This window comes from Bradysia coprophila, unplaced genomic scaffold (assembly GCF_014529535.1).
Source record: "Bradysia coprophila strain Holo2 unplaced genomic scaffold, BU_Bcop_v1 contig_193, whole genome shotgun sequence".
NCBI lineage: Eukaryota > Metazoa > Arthropoda > Insecta > Diptera > Sciaridae > Bradysia > Bradysia coprophila.
The window spans coordinates 313,866-323,649 of NW_023503456.1; the positions used below are offsets into that span (position 1 = coordinate 313,866).

The 9,784-nt window shown below is 36.4% G+C and overlaps 1 protein-coding gene across 1 annotated transcript in view; it reads right to left on the bottom strand.

The window, feature by feature from the left end:
- Positions 1-9,784, bottom strand: part of LOC119075262 — a 109,836-nt gene that overhangs the window by 31,357 nt on the left and 68,695 nt on the right. Inside the window, exon 3 of the mRNA XM_037181659.1 lies at positions 2,431-2,480. The gene's annotated coding sequence lies outside the window, so the exon portion shown is untranslated. The remainder of the gene's footprint in view (positions 1-2,430; positions 2,481-9,784) is intronic.

The window sequence follows — 9,784 nt, forward strand, 5'->3', positions numbered from 1 at the left end:
TTTTATGAGAAGCACAAACTGGATTGCTGCAGTGAGCTTTACATTGCAATTTGTTTGTTTGTTTTTTTCCTTGAAAACGTTGGAAAATGTCAAGGGAACAAATGTGACAGGTACACCAGTTTAGGATTTCGAAGCGATACAATAATTATGATGTTGGCTATATCTTGTACATGATGATTTAATTGACGGTTTGAGTAACAGAGAACCAATTAGAAAATGGATTTTTGAGAAAAATAAAATTTGCATTCTGTGTTTAGCAAAATAAACTACTTTTATAAAGGTGATGAAAGAATCCAGCAGAATTTGGAATTTACATGTAGATTACAGCGTAGTCAGTCATAATGTTTGTAGAATACAAATGAATAAAGTGTGAATTTGACATAGAGAGCTGAGAGTTTGTTTGCTAGAGAGAGTATTGGTGTTTAGGTCATTTCTGTGGTCACCCTAACGTTTGAACGTATTAACGTTTTGAGTGTAATCATAGACGAAGAACTGATCGTACGTTTTTGATAGAAAATGTACAAAGATGGCTCATGCATTTTCTTTCAATATTGTTCAAACATTTTGCATTGGTCTATTTCTCAGACATTTTTTGTTTTCATACGTGGTCTAAACCTGATGTAAACTCTAATTTTCCATACTTTTTCAGAATTTTTTCACGACTTGTGTAGGTTTGTTCCAAGTAACTGTAAACACGAACTTTGACAACACGAACAACGACAATTTCATCCATAGCAACGTCGCTTAGGTGATATTTCATACAAATCGAGCAACGTCGCCTACGCGATTTACACATAGATATTATTGAGGTTATGGTTCTGTGGATGAAATTTGACAATTCATATGGCCTTGGAACAAACCTGTACTCTATTGAAATTCCGTTGTTGACATGAAACGTTTACATTTTGATGAATCAAATCAGAAGAAGAAAATTTTGTGAAGGCAACTTTTAAATGTGCCATTGGAACACAAAATAGAACATTCATTTCGACACTAGTGCTGTAAAGTGGAAATGCCATGATACCTCTTCGTTGTCGATTTTTTCTTTCGAACAAAAATTTATTCTTTTTCCTCAAACGACAAGAATGGTTGAAAATAAATAAAATCAATAGCAGAGATACTCGAAATTTCGTTTCAAATATTATTGTTTATTACCATAAACAAACACCGTCATATGAATATCGTATGACGGGTATGGCATACACACACGAAAAATCTGCATTTTATCTTTTATTTACCTGGGACGACGACGACGGCTCATATGTTCGTCATTTTATTTACAGTTCACACAAAAAACCGATGATTTTATGTCTATAACAAAAGCGAGTGTGTCAATATTTGATTTGTTCGTTAGATTGAATCTCTTGCAATGTAAATGGGTGTTCAACAGAATAAGGTAATTTCTTGTGCAAGTAATGTGCAACCTCATATGAAAAATTAAAGTATTATAACTGGCTAGGCATTTATTCCTCGTTATGATGTTTTGTTCTTAGTAGCATTGCGTCGTGAGATAAAGTCCGAAAAAAATAAAAAGTCACCGATACCGATTCAACGTTCATAATCCAACTTGTTCCACATTCGATATCCATAGTCATTTATGCAACTAGTTGTGGAAAGTGGTAGTTTTTGTCACTCGCTTCGCTCGTTTGATAACCACATCGCATCGAGTGACAAAAACTACCACTTTCGCAACGTGTTACATACAACGTTTTCTTCCCTTTGAACAGAAGTACAGAAATACGAAGAGAAATCAGAGGTGCAAAACTGAGGAAAAAGACCATTCGATCGCCAACAATTCATGCATGAAAAAGTTCAGTTTTCGCAGCGCACTTGCAGAAACATACACACATATACGCAGTGGCTGCGTATGCTTAATACCGTGGATACGGCATATGGAACAACTTGGATTATAAACGTTGAATTGGTGATTTCTTATGTTTTTCGGACTTTACTGCTTAACTGTTTACCGAGGGCTCCACGAACCGATAACATTTTTGAAAACAAAGCAACATGACAGTTCGATGAAGAAAATTCCAATTTTCTCCACCGGAAGAAATAATAGAAATTTCGTCACCCGAACTGTCACCAAACGGGACTTTTTGATTATTAGCATTACAGACATTACAGACATGTCACCATGACAGTGAAACTTTATTACGCAGGACCTCGCAAATAAATAAACTAATTGATGGTAATCACTTCCTGCCTATTGACCGACTTCTGCTTCGCCTCGGATCGGTAAAATTCTAACAAAATGCACCATTTCCAACATTTGTTCTATCATTTATAAATACATTATGAATACATCGTTTGGCCTGTGGAGTCGCCACTTATGTACATCGTTAACATCGACTGAAGCTTAAACAAATCTTTCGATTGTTTATTCTTAAATCTGCGAATGAACGCACATGACTACCTAGTTGGACTTACCCGAAAAAAATTTACTTTATGATCATAACCAGTTGTTCATCAACCTGAAACTGACAGAGAAGAAAAAAACCAATTAGAACATGTAAAAAATGTTTCTTTTTTTTATCTTAAACGTAACTATGATTGATGTGATCACATTCACTTTGAATGTATCCTAAGCTAAAGTTTACATATTATATACGTATGGCCTGTTTATTATGCTCTCATTTCATGAAATTAGCAGAATTTCAATTAAAATTGGTTTTAGATACATGAAACCCGGTTCCAGGTAAAAAAAATTATTTTACAAAATTTTTCGGTTGGTTAGTTTTCATAAATTATTCATTTACAACCGACAAAATATTTGGAGATTTCGAGAAAGAGAGAGTGAGAGAGTAAAATAACATTATAATATCAGTGGAAAGAAACACTATACAAAAACGGAAGTTTATTTTCACCAAAATGTTATGTATGCTATGCAGATTCGACTAATTAGTGGAATATAATGGTTGTTAATCTAGTGCAGTTCCTAAGTAATCTAATTAGTGTGATTGAAATTTGTGCACATTTGCAATTACAAAAATTGAACTGCTATTCCGAATAAGTGCGGCTGACGAGGTTCGTACGAGACAAAACAGCTGAAACGAATTGAGTCATTCACTTCAAAGTCGCTGACTGTACCCCTTTCTGTAACAAAATTTATTTTCAAATTGATTCTTTATTCGGCGTGAATCTTTTGGTTTTGCTACGATGTAGTCTGGGCTGCTATGTCGAGTATTTAAAGCCGGGTTTACAGTCAAACTGAAAACTGGGATATCTCCGTCAAATCAAAATATTTTTTAGTGGTCTCAACGGTTTCTAAACCTTTAATCCAATACCTAGCTCAAAGAACAACTTTTTTGTCAAGGGACCAGAACTGCCCGGTTTATGGAGGATTGCTGGAAAAGTGTTAAAAAAACCGCTAACTCTGAGACTCATTTCCCTTACAATTTCTTATTCAATTTTGACGAGCGCGGGCTTTTCGGAAAGGTAATTTCTTACCCTACCAACGATAGCTGGCCGAGCTCTGACATACCAAAGAATCGGGTACCGCAGCTGTATGAAGCACCAGTACTTTCCAAACAAGAATTCCATCACAGAATTCCATCACTGCAAAATCTCTATATTCTTCCCAAAGCTACAACTCAAGGAAAACTAACATTTCCAGTAGTTTTGTTCTAGTATCCTCTGGATTTGAGGAAATAGTGAGGTGTCTGGAAGACAGTTCCTAGAATACTCCGAAGTCCATCTACTTTCCAATGCTAGAACTCTAGGATGATCAGTATTTCCATTAAGCTTTTTTTTAGGTCTTTTTTCCATAGGAAAAAAAGACCTATTGTGGGCACTTCATCTGTCCGTCCGTCCGTCCGTCCGTCCGTCTGTGTCACAAATAAAATGTGATTGATAAAAGTTAAAATTGCAATGCTACTATGAACAAACCAACACCAGGCAAATCAATTATTATTTGTTATCTGCTAACCAATCGCTCATAGCAGACATTGCAATTTGAAAGTTTGGTAGTTGTTGGTAGTTGGACCCCCAAAATATTTAGCAGCAAAGATGTTTCTTACTCGAGAGACGCACACCGACTGACGAAATTACTCTGCCTGCTTGCCTATTTATAACTCAAATATTTGGTAGTTGACTACCTCGGTGGTAAATTGCAATGCTACTATGAGCAAACCAACACCAGGCAAATCAATTATTATTTGTTATCTGGTAACCGATCGCTCATAGCAGACATTGCAATTTGGTAGTTGTTGGTAGTTAGACCCCCAAACTATATAGCAGCAAAGATGTTTCTTACTCGAGAGACGCACACCGACTGACGAAATTATTCGGCCTGCTGGTCTATTTATAAATCGAGTATTTGGTAGTTGACTACCAAAGTGGTAGTTGACTGACTACCAAAGTGGTAGTTGACTGACTACCAAAGTGGTAGTTGACTGACTACCAAAGTGGTAGTTGACTGACTACCAAAGTGGTAGTTGACTGACTACCAAAGTGGTAGTTGACTGACTACCAAAGTGGTAGTTGACTGACTACCAAAGTGGTAGTTGACTGACTACCAAAGTGGTAGTTGACTGACTACCAAAGTGGTAGTTGACTGACTACCAAAGTGGTAGTTGACTGACTACCAAAGTGGTAGTTGACTGACTACCAAAGTGGTAGTTGACTGACTACCAAAGTGGTAGTTGACTGACTACCAAAGTGGTAGTTGACTGACTACCAAAGTGGTAGTTGACTGACTACCAAAGTGGTAGTTGACTACCAAAGTGGTAGTTGACTAATAAGGATGTTGTAGATATGTTTACTGTTTGAGTGCTGCACACCGACTGATGAAATTAATCGGCTTGCTTGCCTATTTGTAATTCCAAAATTTGGTAGTTGAATACCAAAGTGGTACTTGAATGAGTACCAAGCTAGTAGTAAACAGAAATTGAAAAAAAATGAAAAAAGACCTCACCAGGCTTCAGCCGGTCTATTCTTGTTCTTGATTTAAGGAACGTTTGAGGTCTGTAGAGGTTAGTTCCCAGAATTCTATTATTTTATTCAATGGACATTCGAAATATATATATTTTTCATGTACGATTTTCGAAGGGACTTGGTTCTACAAGTATGCCACCTTCTCACTGCGGACTCACAATTTCCCAGCTTTCAATTCTACAAGCAAAATAGCTATAAGACCGGCAATTTGTACGAGTTTAATGTTAAAAACAAATTGATGGTGGCTAACGACTGTGACGATCTCTGCGCAATCTCTTTGTCTGAACCATTTCTGTTGAAGCCAATGAAAGTCCTTTCATACAGAAATAATTGAAATAAATTACTTGGAAATCTAAAACGTAATCTGAAATTTTTACCAAAAGAATAATAATCCGCTTAGCTGCCGAAACGATGCTGTCGTATCCGTAATTGATTGCACACCAGATATGCATTTCAATTTTCATCTTTATTTCATCATTTTTTATCAAAAAAAAAGACAACGAAAAAAAGAGTTGCACCACAGCATGGCCTAATTTCAATGAACTGGATACACGAAAAACCCATAAAACGTCTTAATTTCAATATTTTCAACATTTCTCTCTGTCGACCCGTCAGCGAAATGGCCCGAGGAATATCAACAGAACTAATCGGAATATGATCTACGATATGAAAAGTACAGTTCAAGAAGAGGTATATCAAAGGTAATATCATAATAGGCACTTTGTGTTAATAAAATAAAATCTCACGAGAATCGATATCGTGGCAGTTTGAAAGATAAATAAATCGTACGAATTCCTCTGTCGAGTGTAAATTTCTGTTTCCAGCAAATAAATCATTGAATTGAAATTTGCCTGTGTATAGTGTTTGGTTCCATATTATGTTCTGGTAAAGCTTTCAGAGCAATTGTATCGATTAACCTTTCACAGGTGGCAAACATATCACCAGTACAATTATCGAATCAATTACTTCGGATGCGTTTAAGCGACCGTTACGTTTATCCGGCATTGATTAGTTTCGATCCCCAGGCTGTGTGTTTGGAGATGAAATCTCCTCCAATAAAATTAATGACCGATTTTTTCGAAGATTTCAACAGTCACTTGTCGACAGTCAGTTGAATATTCTTTTCACAAATATCTTTCCACAGACAGAAGCGTTGTAAGTATGTGCAACAATTCATACATTTTGGACGGCACTTTTACTATCGGATCGATTACTTCATTTGATCCAAGTATTTTCAAGAGATTAAAATTTCAAATCTTTTACTTCATTTTTTTCAACATGGTGATTTTTAGCGTGCGCACTATTTGAATGACCCCTAACTGTACACACGAATTTTCACTTGCCGAACGAACACGATTTCATCAACATAGATCGGTTTTCATACAGATAAATGGTAAGTTGGTACGCCTGTGGTGAGATAGAAGGAACATTTGAATGACAGCCGGCTCCTATGGGAGATGTGAGAGAATTGCATACAAATTCTCTGCAATAGGAGCCTACTGTCATTCTAATGTTCCGTCCATCTCGCCACAGGTGTACCAACTTATCATTTCTCTGTTTTCATATAAATGTTGATGAGATTATGTCTCTATGGATGAAATTTGATAGTAATTTAACAATTCTGAAACGTTGCGTATTAAAACATAGAAATCCAAGTTTTGGCAAGTTTGTATTAGTTTTATTTTGTACACAAAATATGACTTCTACACACAAAAATCAGATTTGTACACCGAATATATGCCTTCTGTACTCAAAATATCAAAAATTACTCTACACCCCGTATGTTGCAGTTACGAGTTCAAAAACCTATGGGTATTTCTCCCTTCTGATTATAAATCCCGTAAAAATAAATTTGTAGGACGTCTGGATTAGGAGCTAGATCTATTTTAAGTTAAATGGGAATTCAACTGGTGTGAGCGAGACAAATATTGTTGTCTCTCTCACACTAATGGAATTCTTATTTAACTTAGAACCGGGTCTATCTTCAGATCCAGACGTCCTAAATCATAAAACTTAGTGACAAATTTCTGGCAAAGACATTCTTCAAATCGATTTTTTTCTAGGAAGCCATGATGGCTCATTTTTGGTCAAATGGAGAAAAATGTAGAACACAACCATATCTACAGAAACAATTAGAGGCCAATTAGCCTTCTCACCTCTTCAAGCGGAAAAGATCATAGTAAGAAGGATTAACGGTCACCTAAATAATGTAACAAACTGTCAGATGATCAGTTCGTGAAGGGAGGAACGCTCAATTTATGAGAATATCTAAGTCAATTAAGAGCTCTATCATAGAAAAAAATCGACAATATACTTCACAATACTTATGAAATCATTCTTGACCAAATGTATTCCATGTATCAATTGAAGTGACTCGAAAAATCATAACATCATTGTCTTCAGGTTTGACCTCTGGGCAGTTTGTGCTTAGCCCAATCCTTTACAATATTTTCATGTCCGATTTAAAGATCTCACACGGCGATAAAGGAATGTTTGCAGACGATACGTCAGTATGATATGTCTTAGAATAGTACCAAAATAACTGTCAAGAATCTTAACAAAGCAACAGAGAAATGTTAAGTTGGTACACATGTGGCAAGAATAGAAGGAACATGTGAATGACATCTGGCATGTATGGGAGAGAATGCGAGAAAAAATGGTTAAATTCTCATCCATAGGTGCAAGCTGTCATGCACGTGTTCCTTCTATCTCGCCGCATGTGTACCAACTTAACATCTCTCTGGCAAGCAATTATCAGACTTCTGTGTGAAATCGAAAATCAGACTTAATAAAAAACATTTACCGGAAGGGGAGCTGCTACGGAAAAACTGTCTGTTCTCGGCAATACGATCCCTTGGAAACATATAGTTTTAAAACTCTAGGGGCGTGAGTAGTGCACATTGTTTTAGCGTGCCATGTTTGTATTTCTTTCGTTTCATTGAATTTAATATCCAAATTACCAACTCAGTCCATTTTCAAATATTTACTCAATTTATGTCGATTCCTTAAAACATATTCCCTTCACTGAAAATGATGGATATCCATTATTTATGTCGGCCGATTTCTACCTTCCGGATAGCTTCATTTTTCGAAAATGTTTCTCATGTGCTGTTGTTGTTCTTTCCTTTCGCAAAAAGAAAATAAAATAGAAAATATTCTCCGCAATATATATGAAACTATTCCACCTCGCCCATCTCAGACATTATAACGTTACAGTTCCCTTCCTTTTTTTTGACCAGAACACTCAACTATTTATATGCAAATTTCTTTCAATATTATTCCGATGGCTCCGTCTATCTGCCTATATAGAGGTAGACATTGAGAGTCGGTTTTTTTTTTCTTTCTTTCTCGTAGTTGTTGTTCTTGCAAGAATAGGTGTATGGAACGAACCGAGTGAATTTACATTTCATCGCCTTGAGGAATATTTAATGTTAATTGAAATCACACGATGGATGGATTTATTACATACGCTGATGAATTTGATTTGCATGTTACAAAAAATGTATATCTCGTTCTCTACCCGAAGCATTTTATATATTCATTTTCGATGATGGTAAGACGTTGATTTGAGGATGGAGAATTACATCAGAATGGCCGTAGTCATAAATTTATTCCACTCATAGGAACGTATGTACGTGCAAGCTTTCGCAGAACTGTTCGCTTACAGTCTATCGTACTGTTTATCATAGAGAAAGTCAGAAGTACCGTCTTCTGCGATATATCTGTGGAAATGAATATCTTACCGAAAAAGATCAGTAAAAGAACCTGATTTCAGAACAAGAGGTACTTGAACGTTACTGCATCTCCTACAGTCAAAAACATCGAAAACTATTTACCTTCAGCATGCATTCTCGTTCTTCGGTTTCGCGTTTTAAGCCATAAAACTTCAACACATTTCATCTCTGCAATATGCATAAGTTAAACGCAGATCCAGTCGTTTATGTAGGCAAATATTTCTAATTTAAAAACGTTTTATGTTGCCCTTTCACTAGACCGAGACCCGACGCCATACGAATCACACGATTTGAATTCTATGTATTCCGAAATGAAACGCATGGATAAACAAATGCGCAGTCAGGCTGCAGCTAGTGGTGAGGTGAATGCAAACTTAGCAGGTGCTGCAACAACAGCAGTCACAAGAAACTACAAAGATGGCAACATTACACACATGAATTCACCTGAAAGTTTGGATCCATAATTGCTCTGATCCGCATTACCTTCAGCGTTTATATACTTTGTGCATGGGGGCTCACGCACCGACTTTTCGTAGTAGGGCGTACTACACTCTCATAACACATGTTACTGTCAACACTTCGAAAAAAATATTAATTTTTCCAGAAATGTAATTCCTCAGGGAATCAAATTTTAATCCCAAAAACGATTCGGTCACTTGATGTTAATGCCTAAAAGATTTCCATATTTCTATCCGTGGTAGCGATAAATATGAGAGTCTGGATATGTGCGTCGGCTCTCGGTCTACACAATCATGTGTTTATTTTCCATGAAGTTATATACTCACATCCAATGCCGAGCTTAATGCATATACAATAATAGAATGTTACTGTGTTTTCGAACTTCAAACTGTTGGTCAATCGGTGAATAGTATAGAGGAGGTATATGTTAAAACCTTTCCGCGAAACAAGGCATTTTATAATAGAGAAAAACCGTAATGTGTGCATGCATAACCTTGCATAATTTGATCGAATCGGTTCGTTTCTCAAATAGTTATTTGCTTACCGAGGGGAGAAAATAGGAAATTCCAACAATAGCGATGATTGCGGCCAGAGCGAAGCGAGAGCTATAATTTCCTATTTTTTTTTCCAAGAGGTGAATACATCGTTTTTCATGT